The following is a 15,219-nucleotide window of genomic DNA, read 5'->3' on the forward strand; positions in this document are numbered from 1 at the left end:
GGCATGAAAAAGGGATTGTATTATTATATTCAACGTTTCTCACTGAGTAATAAGATCTACTTGTGAGGATGACCCATTTGGAAAGTATCAGGAAGCTCCCTTGCCCTCCAGCTGTCACTTGACTTTGGCCAATGGGAAGCTCAAGGAGACGGAAAGGCGGGAGGAGAGTGAGGTGAGAGTGTTCTTTCCCTGGCTCCCTCCTGCAAGGCTCCCGGAGCTGACAGCATCCCTTGGCCAATGGTCGCTGCTCTGTCTAAGGTGATCTCCTCCACATGACCCTCCCTTTCCAGGATTAGCTTGTCACTTTCTGTTCCTCACCCTGGATTGTGGTCCTTCCTCACTGGACTTTGTAAATGAAAACTTTGTAAAAACTTTCCTCAAGTTATCCTGTTCCGAGTGGGTCATTTTTCCTTATTGGTACCAGACTGATAGAGTAAGGCATTCTTTTTTCTGACTTTAGCCAACTGTTTCAACCTGCACAGTTCCATCTCTTCTATCTCCAACTTCTAAGAGAGACCAAAGAAGTCCTAGTTGCCTACATTCCAATGAAAATCTCAAAGTAGGAGCTGTTACTGAGGTCACAGATTTCTTGGGTCACCATAGGATCATAAAGCCTAGGTCTGAATATTTCCTGGGATGGGAAACAAAAACATCTGTTCAGAAAGCCCACTTTCTTTTCAGAAGTATGTATTTTATTTTTTAATTGAGCCAAAATCGTCTCTTTATATATTTTTCCACATCAAGAAATAACTTTATCTAAAAGGAATTAAAATGAAAATATATTTAACATCAATTTATATATTAGTAATTTATACATGTATTTTCAAGTACGACATCCATAAAAGCATAAATTAGTCTCGCACAATTTCCACCAAACTTCTGGTTTGCATTAGATATCCCTTCCATGATTATCAACCACATACATAAAGACTGGAGAGACTTACTGAATATGATGGCTTTCCAAGCAATTTACAAAATAAAAAAGTCAAAGTATATCAAAACATAGCATAAGCAGCAATACATCCCTGAATTTACTTTGGAAAGGCTACCTAAAGCCCTACCAAAGTGAACGGTTGTAAATCCCTAACCAGACTTTAAATTTTTATGTTCTTAAAATTTCAACTCTAACCACAAGGTGAGGTGACTAGGCTAGTTGATGCACTATTGTTTCAGCATAGGTGTATGTGAGAAATATTACATCTATCCAGGGAGCTGTCATTCCAATATATATTTGTGACATATCTGAAAAATTGGTCTCGTTATAGATTCTGTATATGAGTTTTAGAACTAGACCTTTGGGACTACATCTATCCAGGGAGCTGTCATTCCAATATATATTTGTGACATATCTGAAAAATTGGTCTCTTTATAGATTCTGTATATGAGTTTTAGAACTAGACCTTTGGGACCATAGAAAATATGCATACTGCATTCTAATATCATCTTAATTACAGAAGGAAAATTCGCACCTGTTGGGGGCCTACTAATTGCCATATGCTACACAGGGTGCTTTCTCTCCATTTCCCACAGAGCCTGGTGTGTGATTGAGGGAACACTGGTTAGGTAGCAAGTAAGTGGCAGATCATGGGTCTGTTCACAGTCATGGATCTGATCTCTGTCTTCAAATCATATGCTCCTTCCCTGAAGCCAGACTCTTTCTCTTCAAGTATCTGAAAATAATGATTTTACCTCCCACCTCATTTTTTCCTTCTTTGAGTTAAAACTATAGAGTTTCTTAACCATTTCTTGTGTAACATTATTTTTATTTTTATTCTCACTTGGCCACTATGTGCACGATGCAGTCATTTACATAAAACACCCCTCTTATTTTTTGGTGTTCAGAACTGATTGCAGTTCACCCAGGACCATCACGCTACCCTCTGAGCATGCCTCTCACAGGCACCTATTCTTTGAAACCTACATCATACTTTTAATGATGTGTTAATGAAAACCTCCAATTTTTCCTATATCTGCTCCAACCCATAATTTTGCATTTGGATTTTGAACCTAAACTCAAGACAAGTGTCATTTTTCCTGTCAGTATTCCCTGCATCAGCTCTTACCTGAGACCTTTCTACATTTTAAGTCTACGTACTGTTATTGTCACAAAGCTAAGCAGCCTTCTTGCCATATGAACATAACTCCAAAGTCAAATAAACAATCAGAATGACCACAAGAGCCTTGAAGGAAAAGCATCATATAAAAACACTTCTATAAAGTCATTACTCTCTCCCACCCCCAAATGTTATACTCATGGAAAATACTTAAATTCTCACCCTCTATCTCTTATGAATTTATTCCTGCACAGAACTGCAGTCACCTCACACAATCCCCTTCCACCACCACTCCACAAAGTTCTTTTTCCACTGACATTCCGTCAAAGCCCATCACCTACTGTGTGACCTTGGCTTCATCCCACTCTAACCACATTTCTCGTGGTGGCAGTTCCCTAGAATTCTGAGGAATGAATCCCCCTTCTACCCAGAATCTACCAAATACTACAATGTTGTTTTCTAGTCTCTTCTCATGTACAAATCTGGCCAGCATGTCTTTTGTATCTTCATTCAAATCAGAGCTAAAAATCTCTGTCTAGTTATTTCAATCCTATGTCACTCCAAAAAAGCTTAAGAGTTTAACCTTACAATAATATCCAGCCATTTGTAACAAGCATGTAAAGTCAAGGCCATATAAAGAAAAGGAAGCAATTACAGTTTGTGTAATTGCAGTCTGTGAATGTCACATTTGGCGCTAAGCATTCTAGCAGCAAGAGCAAACAAGAGAACCATTCTAAAAGCTATAATTTCCAATATCTGCCAAAAGAAAACACACCAATTCTTTAGGAGAAATAAACATTTTTTCTCACACAATGAGGCTTAACAAAAGTACTCTTTGTGACAGCCAAGTGGATTTTAAGCTCCTTAAAAATGGGCACATTTTTAGTCTCCTGCTCTGTATTCATCTCCCCCTGATTTCTACTATGCTCAAAAAGAGAATGTTTTGGTAGTAATATGTGTTGTTTGACAAGAGTATTAGGCAAGAGTCTTTTTCCCACGTGTGGTATAAACAAAGGACAAAATGGTTACAGCATATCGATCCAAAAGTCGTGCAAGAAGTCAACATGTTGAATAGGTCTATGATGTATTCTAAAGAGGCCAAACTGATAGGAGAAAAACAGCAATTAGTTAACAGAAGCTGAGAAAGACCGGGAGGAGTGAGGGAACGGGTTATGAGAGGCACAGGGATGGAGAGAGCACGGAGGGAAAATGAATGCTTTCATTCTAAAGAGGCCAAACTGATAGGAGAAAAACAGCAATTAGTTAACAGAAGCTGAGAAAGACGGGGAGGAGTGAGGGAACGGGTTATGAGAGGCACAGGGATGGAGAGAGCACGGAGGGAAAATGAATGCTTTCGAGCTTGGGGAGTAGCAGAAGTTACACAGGGCAAAACAAGTGAAACTGTAATGCCTCCAGTGATATGCACAGTCAACATCATTCATGTGTGGGGAGCTCCTGTTTAAAGAGTTAATTTGACCCAGTTACCATGGTGCTCAACTTTGTCCATCTTCCCACACCGAGTTGAAATTCTTTTCTCTTTAAAACCTATGATGTTGGACTAAACAACACATCCTTGTGGGGTACTCATTGGATTTTAATGAGCATCTGGGCAGACCCTGGGAGAGAGTTGTGTTCTCACAGCGCGAGGGCAGGCTCGATGCTTTCAGACGTTGGCACTGCTCACAGTAGATAGTGTTCTCGGGAGAAAGAGTGTTAGTAAACCTTCATTTATGTGTGTGTGTGGCTGAAGAGAATTGGCTGCAAAAGAGAAGTTCAATTCTCTTGTTTCTGAAAGCAGTAACGAAGTTTCCAAATGACTTTCTCTAATGCATTTGGGAAGTTGCCCTCAAAGACTATTGATTGATCATCTCAAAGTGCAGGCTTAAAAAATCCTCCTTAATATCTGTCATTACTATTAGTCCATTCAATATTTGCAAAGGATAAGTTTGTTAACAAATTTCATCACTATCTATATTTGGGGATAATATGGTACCCCTGAGAAATCCTGGGACAAAGGGATGAAGAAGGAGCAATGGGACTTGATATAAGCTATCCATTTATAAGACCTCTCCAGAAGAATTTCTTTGACTATTCCTCCAGCAACACTGGACATGCCTGTGGTGTTCATTGTGCTTCCCTAGAAAGAAAAGAATCAAATATAGCTAGAAGTAACTACCAGAAAGGAAAAGTACACAAATATTTATCTCACCCTGTAACTTTGTGTATTCTATGCCCTTCACCTAGACGATCTTTCCCATCTTTTCCTAGTCTCTGTTTTTTAAAAATTCTCATTCATCCCTCCAAATGCAGCTCACTTTGCGTTTATTTTGCAAAGTTTTACCTAGTCAACCTAGGTAAAACCTGTTTCTCCCATCCTTGTACTAAGTCTTAGGCATCGCCAAAACATTTTACCATACCTCGACTGAAGATCTTGCATCGTCTCCTCTAACTTCCACTAAAAGATCTATCTGATTGTGAAATATTTTAGGAGGACTATTTCTTATTCACTTTTACCCCCATTAGTAGTAAAATGCTTAATATTGCTGAATGACTGAATGAATGAATGACAAAGCAGGACAGAGAAAGGCAAGAAAAATAAAGATGAAGATTGGATGAAAAAGGAAGCAGGAACAAAGAGAGTTGGTGAAAAGGTACTAGAGACTTTTTAAATAATTTTACCTCTGGAAAATAAGACCAGGGCCAGAAAAGACATAAAGTAGAAGGAAAATGTTAAAGGAATTCAGTCTATATCATAAACAAAAATAACAGGGACAGTAGGTGTAGCAAAATTTTCTGAAAGTCTGGAAACAGGCACTGGGTTAGGGCAGGGCAGAGACTACATTGGCAGACTTATAGGGAGCTCCTCACAGGGAGCCAAACTGGTGGCCCACAAGATAGAGTGGTGTATTCAGATCCTAAAATACTGCTCTTCTCCAGGAACTATATTAATGAAGACCCTACAGAGGAACTGTGGTTTTCAGAGCAGTTAAACCTGACATTTTAAAGAAAATGAGACCTACAAGAGGAAAGCTGTTACTTCCAAGGACAAGACAAGATGTGCACCAAATCTTCATTCAGTGCCTCCAGGAACTATATTAATGAAGACCCTACAGAGGAACTGTGGTTTTCAGAGCAGTTAAACCCGACATTTTAAAGAAAATGAGACCTACAAGAGGAAAGCTGTTACTTCCAAGGACAAGACAAGATGTGCACCAAATCTTCATTCAGTGTCTTCACTGCTTTAAGGATGGAAAGGCCAATGAGTGGGTTGCTTAGTTCATAATGATTGGCCTGCACAGCAAAGTCTGCCCAGCTCCGAAAGTCTAACTCTCTACATGCGGTCCATAGGCCAAGCCCTGCACCACATGGGCTCTCCCTCCTCTAAATTCTTGTGACAAATAGAATTGTATCACTTTTATTTTGCTTCTCTACCAGATTGTAATTTCCTTAGGGAAAGGATTAGGAGTATGCTTCTGGAATCAGTCTTGTCATGAAACTAATAGCTGTTGCCCATTTGTTGGTTCAATATTGTGTTTTGTTACTGGTCTAGTTTGACCATATTAGTTAGTACTCAATTCTAGATTTCAGTGCTTTGAGAACTTTATTTCTTATTGCTTAGTCCCTGTTGCTAATTATTCCATATTCCAGTTTAGTGGTGGTAGTGGGGGAGTTGATCCTAAAACTTTATGCCTATATTATATTCTCCATTTTTTCCAAGCTCTCCATCCTACTGTTAATTATGTAGAGTCCCATTTTTTTCCTCAGAGACCTCCTTCCCATAGCTTCCATCCCTACCCTCCAGTCTTCTGTGCTAGCCCTCTAGGCCACCCCACAGCAGACATGCTGGTCATTCTCTCCCTTTATTACTCTCTGGTGTAGACACTGTTGCCTGAATTGTTCTTTTTCTTACTTGGCACTATTATTTTGTTAAAGAGCATCCTTAGAAATTTCCAAAGAAAAGGCATTTGTCATATTAATTTCCTCAATTTGATTATAGCCATATTCTGCCATCACATTTGAATGGTATCCTGGCTATGTTTAGGATTCTAGAGCATAAATATTTTCCTTTATTCATTGAAAAACCATTGTGTTCTACTACTTATGATGTAAAAAAAGTCGTCAGCTAGAACAATTGCTATTCCTTCACAGCCTAACTAGTTTTTAACTCCCTAAAATTTTGAAGATATCTTTATTCTTGGTGTTCTGAAATTTCACATTAATGTTTCTAGGTGTGAATCTTTTTTCTGTTTATCATGGTCAGTAGTACACAGGCCCTTTTAACTTCTATAACATATCTCTTTTCAGTGTAGTGCAGTTCACAGAGAAGCTGTTCCACAGAGACTGCAGAGCTGGTGTAAGTCTGTCCATGAGAAGCTCCCCAGACCATGTAGAGGAGAAAAGATCCACAATCCACTGGGAGAAAGGATCATTTAAGAATGCTCCATCACATCATCTAAGCCAGCATAGCACTGCTTCAAAGTTTCTCTGTGCCCACAGAGGTGAGAGGAAACTGCAACCAGTAGGAAGAGAAGATCACTTCAGACCAGCTCCATCCTCTCCTTCAGGCCAGCATAACATTGTTTACAAACAAGGTCACTGGAGGTCAAGTTCTGATATTAAGGAGTAAAGGTCTAACACCACCAAAGAACATCTGGAAAAGCTGGAAAAGGTATCTATCTCCTCAAATGTGTAGGCATCAATGTAAAGAAACAAATAGTAAGAACAAATATAGAAATATAACACAACCAAAAGAAGCCAACAAAGCTCCAGCATTGGACCCAGAGGAATGGCAGATTTATGAAATGTCTGACAGAGAATTCAGAATAATTATTTTTTAAAAGATCAGGGAGTGACAAGAAAGGATTGATAGAAATTTAAATGATATTTGAAAACAATCCAGAAGCAGAATAAGAAAATAGACAAAGAAATAGAATCAATTATAAAAGAGAGAAATTCTAGAAATAAAGAATATGTTGAATGGAAAAACTCATTAGAAAATTCCAACAGCAGACTTGATCAAACAGAAGAAGGAATCTGTGAGCCCAAAGACATAAAATGTGAAATTACCCAATCAAAAAAGCAAAAAGAATAAAATAAAATGAAGTAGACCTACAGGAATTATGGGACACCATCAAGCAAAAAAACCCCTACTTATAATAGGAGTACCTGGGCTTCTAGTCAAGATGACAGAATAGATAGTCCCATGTGTCACTCTCTCCCCAAAATCAACAAATTTACAACTATTAAAAATCAACAACAGCCAAGCTGGGGACACAAGAACTCAGGAGAAAAGGAGGAGAGACCTACAAAGTTCATGAAGGTGGGAGAAGCCATGATGAGAGAAAGAAAGGACCACTTCCACCATTTTGAGTCCTGGCCACTTCAAGGCTGGAGCTGGTGAGCACACAGAGCAAGAGTTGGCAAAAGCCACAGCTGTGACCTTTGTATGAAGTTGCTTGGAGGCTGCAGAGAGGAAGAGGGCCTTGATCAGCTACCCACAGATCAGCAAGACCAGTAGCAGGGTGTCTGTGGACCCATATAGGAGCAAGGAGCCACAGACAGTTGAAAAAAGGAGCCACGCAGAGGCCATTGAGTCATCACAAGGGACTGGCACATGGCCCATCCCATGGGAAGTGTTTGGAGTGTGGGGATGGGAGAGATGGGCCCACCCGAGAACACTAGGGCATAGCATGGACAGCTGATCTGCACTCTAATCAGCACAGGCCCACTCAGTGGAGACTGGTCAGACATATAGAATGCAGGGGGCACAGTTTGCTGAAAAGACTCAGGCCCAGACCAAAGTTTCCATAGAACCCAGGTGTACCAGACCTCATGAGACCTGGAAGTACCTATAAGGTCAACCATTAAAACCTGAGCTACACAAAAAGCCTTCCCCAGAAAATCAGCAGCAAAGCAGCAATTTAGCTCAACCACAGGGCTCAAGTGCTGATCCCTACAGGAAGTTCCTCCATTTTAGAAGTAAGAAAATGACAAATTAGTTCCAAAGCAGAGTTTAAGTGACAGGAACATCAAATAATCCAACACAGAACTGAAAGAAAAAACAAAATACCCACAGATCAGAGATAAAGTTTGATATTAACTAGTAAAGGTCAAACAAATAATCCAACACAGAACTAACATCAAATAATCCAACACAGAACTGAAAGAAAAAACAAAATACCCACAGATCAGAGATAAAGTTTGATATTAACTAGTAAAGGTCAAACATAAAAGGAGTACCTGAAGGAGATGAGAGAAAATGGCTTCAAAAGCATATTTAAGAAAATAATGGATGCAAATTCCCCAAGTATGGAGAAGCTTGACAGCATTCAAGAACAGGAAACTCAGAGGTCACCAGTCAACTTTAACCCAAAAAGGAACTCCCCAAGTCATAGCATAATCAAATTATTGAAAACCAAAGACATAGAAAGAATACTGAAAGCAGCAAGAGAAAAAAAAAACAGATGACATTAAATCAAGCCCTAATTAGGATTTCAGCAGATTTCTTAGCAGATGCCAGGAGAGAGTGTAATGATATATTCAAAGTGCTGAAGGAAAAATACTCAACCAAAAATACTGTACCCAGCAAAAGTAACCTTCAAATATGAAAGAGAAATAAAAACTTTCTTAGACAAACAAAATCTGAGGAAATTAATCAACATTACACCTGTTTTACAAGAAATGCTCAAGGGAGTTCTTCAATTTGAAATAAGATGTAAATCCAAATGTAAAAACCCACTAGTAAAGTAAGTACAAACAAATTCAGGATATACTAGTGCTGTAAGTGTGGTGGGTAAACCATTTAAATCTCTAATATGAAAACTAAAAGACAAACCTTTAAAGATAATAAGCATAACAACTGTATAAGAGATAGGTAATATAAAAAGATTTAACTTGAGACAACAAATTGTCAAAAGGAGGGGGCAGATGGCATCAAAGCATACAGTTTGTTTTTGTGCCTTCTCTTTTCATAGCAATCAAAGTTAAGTTCTTATTAGTTTAAAAAACACTGGAGCACCCAGATACATAAAGCAAATATGATTAGATTTAATGGGGGAAATAGATTCCAATACAATAATAGTTTGGGACTTTAAATCCTCACTTTCAGTAATAAACAAATTATCCATACAGAAATTCAACAAGAAATATCAGAGTTAATTTCCACTCATGACCAACTGAATCTAACAGAGATTTATAGAACATGCCATCCAACAGCTGAAAAATACACATTCTTCTTAGTAGCACATGAAATGTTCTCTATAATAGACCATATATTATGTCACAAAACAAGTCTTAACAATTCAAGAAATGTAAATTCATATCAACTATCTCTTCCAACTACAACAAAATAAAACTAAAAATAAGTAATAGCAGGAACAATGGGAACTGTACAGATACATGGAAATTAGACAATATGCTCCAAAGCAATGAAAGGGTTAAAAAAGAAATCAAAAAGGAAATACTAAAATGCTGGAGACAAATAAAAATGAAAACCCAAAATACTAGCAAAAGCAGTTCTAATAGGGGAATTTATAACAATAAATGCCTATATCAAAAAAGTGGAAAGACTTTAAACAACCTAATGTTACACCCCCAAAGAACTAGCAAAACAAAAACAGACCAAATCTAAAATTAGTACAGGGAGAGAAATAAAAAAGAGCAGAAATAAATGAATTAGAAATTTAAAAAACAATACAAAAGATCAATGAAAAAAAGAGTTGGTTTTTTAAAAAGATAAACAAAATTGATAAACCTTTAGCTAGACTAATGAAGAAAAAAAGAGAAGATTCCAATAAATAAAATCAGAAATGAAAAATGAGATATTACAACCCAAACCACAGAAATACAAAGCATCACTATAGACTGCCATGAATAATTATATGCAAACAAACTCTCCCAACAAATAAAACCCCAAGACCAGATGGCTTTACTTCCAAATTCTACCAAATATTTATTTTTTTTAATTTATTTTATTCATTGAATCAATTGATTATACATATTTTGGGGGTTCAACGTTGAGATATGTTGATCAAATCAATATTACTAGCATATGTATTGTTACAAATTGTACTTATTGCCCCTTGTCCAATCTCTCCACATCTCCCTCTCCCTCCCTATTCCGTCCTCTAATTATCCTAGATTTCTTCTCTCCTTCTGAAAGAGTAATGGTTGCTCTGTTGATTTGTTGCCTAGATGATCCGTCCAATGCTGAGAGGTGTGATCAGGTCTCCCAATATTATCATACAGCAGATACTTCTGTCACTCTGAAATGGGCTTTGTGGAGAGAGACATCCTCTTCTTTTCTTTATCTCTGCTGGTGACTCTCCTTGTATCAATGCACTCCAAGGGCTGGTGGACCATCTGTGTGGTGGTTGTGGTGTCTAGCCGCTTTTGCAGCAGCCGTGGTTACTGTGGTAGCTGTGGTGGGCCACTCACATGGAGGTGATGTTTTTGGCATGCTCCTTGGTGCTGGCAGTGTGCCTAGTTGTGGGAGGGGTGTCCAGTCCCATCTCCAAGACCCAAGCCTCCAGCGGGACCACAAGGTGCTGGTAGTGTGCCTGGTTGTGGGAGGGGGGTCCGGTCCTCTTCAACATGCCTCGGGTCCCCAGACAGGCCCCAAGGTGCTGGCATGGTGTGCCTGGTTGTGGGAGTGGGGTCCAGTCCCCAGCTCCAAGCCACTGGTTTCCACGAAGGCCCCAAGGTGCTGGTGGTGTGCCTGAGCCAGAACTAATTTTTTGTCCTTTGCTTACTTCTAAAACAGGGGAACTTCCTGTGGGAACCAGTACTTGAGCTGTGTTGTTTAGCTAAATTCCTGCTTTGCTGCTATTTCCCTGGGGAAGGCTTTTTGTGCAGCTCAGGGTTTAAAGGTTGACCTTATAGGTACTTCCGGCTCTCCAGATACTCGGTGCACCTGGGTTGTGTAGAAACTCTGATCTGGGCCTGAGTTTTTTCATCAAACTGCACCCCATGCAATTCTGTATTCCCAAGCAATCTCCTCTGAGTGGTCCTGTGCTGACTGGGGGGCAGGTTGGCTGTCCTTGCTGTGTCCCAGGGTTCTCCCAGGGGGTCCATCTCCCCCATCACCTGTGCTCCAAACACTTCCCGTGGCCTCACTGGGCCCTTGCAATGACTCACCAGCGTCTGAATGGCTCCCATTTTTCAGTCGTTCTTGCTCCTCACTCCTGCATAGGTCCATGCGAACCCTATTAGTGGTTTTGCTGTCCTGGGGGCCACATTGCTCCAGTTAGAAAGGCTGTTTTCAAAAATACAGAAAATGAGAAAGACTTGTGAGGATGCAGAGGAAAGGGAACTCTCATGCACTGTTGGTGGGAATGTAAATTAGTGTAGCTCTGAAAAATGGTATGGAGGTTTTTCAAAAAACTAAAATAAAGCTTATGACTTATGACTTATGACTTAATATAGCTTATGACTCAGCTATCCTACTACTGAGTGTATATACAAAGGAAATGAAATCGGTATGTTGAAGAGATACCTGCATGCCCATATTCATTGCAGCACTGTTCACAATAACCAAGAGTTGGAATGAACCTAAATGTCCATCAATAGGTGAATGGACAATGGAATATTAATCAGTTACAAAAAACCAATGAAAAAATAAAATAAAAATTTTAAAAAACCAAAACAAAAATTAAAATAAAAATAAAGAACAATGAAATCTTGTCATTTGCAGAAACATTGGCAGAACCAGAGACCATCATGTTAAGTGAAGCCATGCACAGAAAGATGAATACCACATGCATGATCTCACTTATATGAGGAATCTTCAAGAAAAAAAAGCAGTGGTTCTCATAGGAATAGTAGAATAATGGTTACCAGAAGCTTGGAAGGGAAGAGGGTAGAGAGAATGGAAAGATCTTAGTCAACAGGTACAAAGATACAGGCAGACAGAATAAGTTCTGGTGTCTAAAGTGACTTTAGCTAGTAATATTATTGTATTGTATACTTCTAAATAGCTAGAAAAGAGGATACTGAATGTAATCACCACAGATAAATCATAAACGTTTAGGTGATGGATATGCTATCTACCCCAAGTGGATCATTATACAATATATGCATGTATTGAGACAACACACTGTACCCTGTATAAATGTACAATTAAAATAAATTATTCTTTTAAAAAAATAAAGAAATTATTAAAAATTTATTTTTTTGCTTATGATCCCACAGTTTTCTCTCTCATGGCATTTTTTAAAAATTCCTTTACTATACTTTTAGTTGAGTTTTGGGAAGGAAAGGAAGTCAGTACCTATAGTTTTATCTGCTCAGTTCCCTTTTCTAGTAGCAACAGTCTTTTTTTCTGGGAACTCTGCTTTCTGCCCCCATCAAAGTTTTCTGGGGGAGGGTGGTGACTGCCAAGTTAATTTTATCATTCAATACATATTTAGTAAGCATTTACTATGTGATAGTACTGGTCTACATGTTTGGAATTAATTAATAGAACAAATCTCTGTCTTCATGGAACTTACTTTCTAAGACGCAATGCATAGACCAATCAGGTCTACATGTTTGGAATTAATTAATAGAACAAATCTCTGTCTTCATGGAACTTACTTTCTAATCAGAGACGCAATGCATAGACCAATCATTGAATACATAGTATATCAGAGGCACTCACTTCTATGGTGTACACTGTAGCTGAGTAAGGAAAAAAAGGATTGGCAGAGGCAAACAAAGGGCCATCTGAGAGAACAGTGTTCCAGGAAGAGGGAAGAGCACGTTTTAGGTCATTGCAAAGGCTTAGTTTTCACTCTGAGATGGAAAGTTTATTGAAGAGTTTTTGAAGAGGAGAAACAAACCCAGATTTATGCTTTAAAGAGATCAATCTGACTTTGCTACTAAGAATAAACCATAAGGGTCAAGGGTCAATGAAGGAGACCATTTAGTAGTCTGTAGCAATTATCTTAGTGAAAGATGACAATTCTTGCATTAGGGTGGTATCAGTAGAGAGGATAAGAAGCAGTTAGAGTCTAATATTTTAAAGATTTACTTGTAAATTGCATGAGGAATGTGTAAAAAAAGAAAACCAAGGATGCTTCCAAGATATTTTGGCCTAAAGAGCTGGAAGGATGGAGTGGCTTTAGCTTAAGAAGGAAAACTGGGAAGAGCACAAAATACAAGCAGTATGAAAAGGAGGAAGACGTGATTGAAGAATTCTAGGTTTTTTTATCAGTAGTAGTAGTGTATTCATCATTACAAATTGTAATCTGTCCCCATGCCTACCACCCGACTGTCACTCCCCAACCCTCTTCCCTCCTTCTCCCTCATCTCTAGTATCCTTAGCTTTGTTCTGTCCTTCTGAAAGTTCAGCGTATTATTGTGATCTTTTCTTTCTCTCTCTTTCTTTCTCTTTCTTTCTATCTCTCTATCTTCCCTTCTTTCTTAGCACCCACTTATGAGTGAGAACATGTGGTATTTCTCTTTCTGTGTCTGGCTTATTTCACTTAAGATAATTTTCTCCAGGCTCATCCATGTTGCTGCGAATGGCAGAATCTCATTCTTTTTAGTGGCTGAGTAGTACTCCATTGGATATGTATACAACATTTTCCTTATCTAGTTGTCCATCAATAAACATTTAGGTTGGCTCTGTATTTTGACTATTGTAAATAGGGCTGCAATGAACATGGGAGTACAGGTATCCCTTTGACATGATGATCTCTATTCCTTTGGATATATACCCAGTAGTGGGGTTGCTGGGTCATATGGTAGTTCTATCTGTTGTTTTTTGAGAAACTTCCATACTGTTTTCCACAATGGCTGTGCTAATTTACAGTCCACTGAAAGTGTAGATTTCCCTTTTCCCCACATTCTTACCAGCATTTGTTATTCTCAGTCTTTTTAATAATAGCCACTCTAACCAGGGTGAGATGTTATCTCAATGAGGTTTTAATTTTCATTTCTCTGATGCTTAATGATGTTGAGCATTTTTTCATATACCTGTTGGCCATTTGTATACCTTCCTTTGAAAAATGTCTATTTATCTCCTTTGCCAATTTTTTAATTGGATTATTTGTTTTTTTAACTCTATAGTTATTTGAGTTCCTTATATATTCTGGATATTAATCTCTTGTCAGATGTAGAGTTTGCAAATATTTTCTCTCATTCCATATGTTGTCTTTCTGCTCTGTTGATTTTTTCCTTTCCTGTTTTAGATATATTGAAAATATGAATATATCTTACATATTCATCTAAAGATAGCAAACTTAGAGAAGGATAGGAAAGGAAGATATCTGGGAAAGAGAAATAAATTTTGAAAATCCAGCAGGTAGATGGCATGCTAATAATAGCACGGTCCTAGATGGGACATCACAGAAATGAGTGTAGGTAGAGCTGAGAAGAACACTAAGCCTTGGACACTGCAGTGTGAATAGGGCAGAGAGGAGTGGAAAACAAACAGTGAAGACTGAGCACAAGCATCCAGAAAGATAAAGGGAACACAGGGGGAGAATAGTGTCTAGGAAGACAAATGAAAGATGAGTTTTGAGAAAGAAAAAATGGTCAACCCTGCTGCTGATAAACCAAATAAGTTTTTACATGACCCTACCTCCTGGACAGTACTGATTATTCTTTGGGTGGCAAGTGACCCAAACTAGGCCAATGAATAGTTTCTTCCCTCTTTTTGATTCTGCTTGTTTGCTTTAGACTGGGAGGGTGGGCAGTATAGGCTTATACCAATATCTCTGTATAGCCTTAGGTCATGAGAGGTAAAATTCAAAAGCTGTCATTGTCCCTGTTTCCACCACTTGACCACAGCCAGTCTGCAGTGAGAGAGAAGCTTAGAGCCAAAGGGCAAAGAAAACAGAGGTAAGAGATGGAGAGTATCCAGGCATTATTTAAGATTCTCTCTGGACTTGCTCTTCTCACTCTATCACCCTTTACCTTTAGGTTCCATGAGATACTCAAGCTGGCTTATAATATATTTTCCTTTACTTAATCAAGCCTGGGTTTTAATTGTGTCATTTGCAACCAAAATAGCCTTAATTAAGACAACAGTATTTCAATTATAACTTGTCTCAATTTTAGAATTTATCAACACCCTAGAAAATATTCTTTTTAATATTTAAGTGAAGAAGGAAAGAAGCTTGAAAATGGCAAAGAAACTATATATGTCAATCTATGAAACATGAGATTATAAAGACGAGTTTTG

This window comes from Galeopterus variegatus, unplaced genomic scaffold (assembly GCF_000696425.1).
Source record: "Galeopterus variegatus unplaced genomic scaffold, G_variegatus-3.0.2 Scaffold1174, whole genome shotgun sequence".
Taxonomy (NCBI): Eukaryota; Metazoa; Chordata; class Mammalia; order Dermoptera; family Cynocephalidae; genus Galeopterus; species Galeopterus variegatus.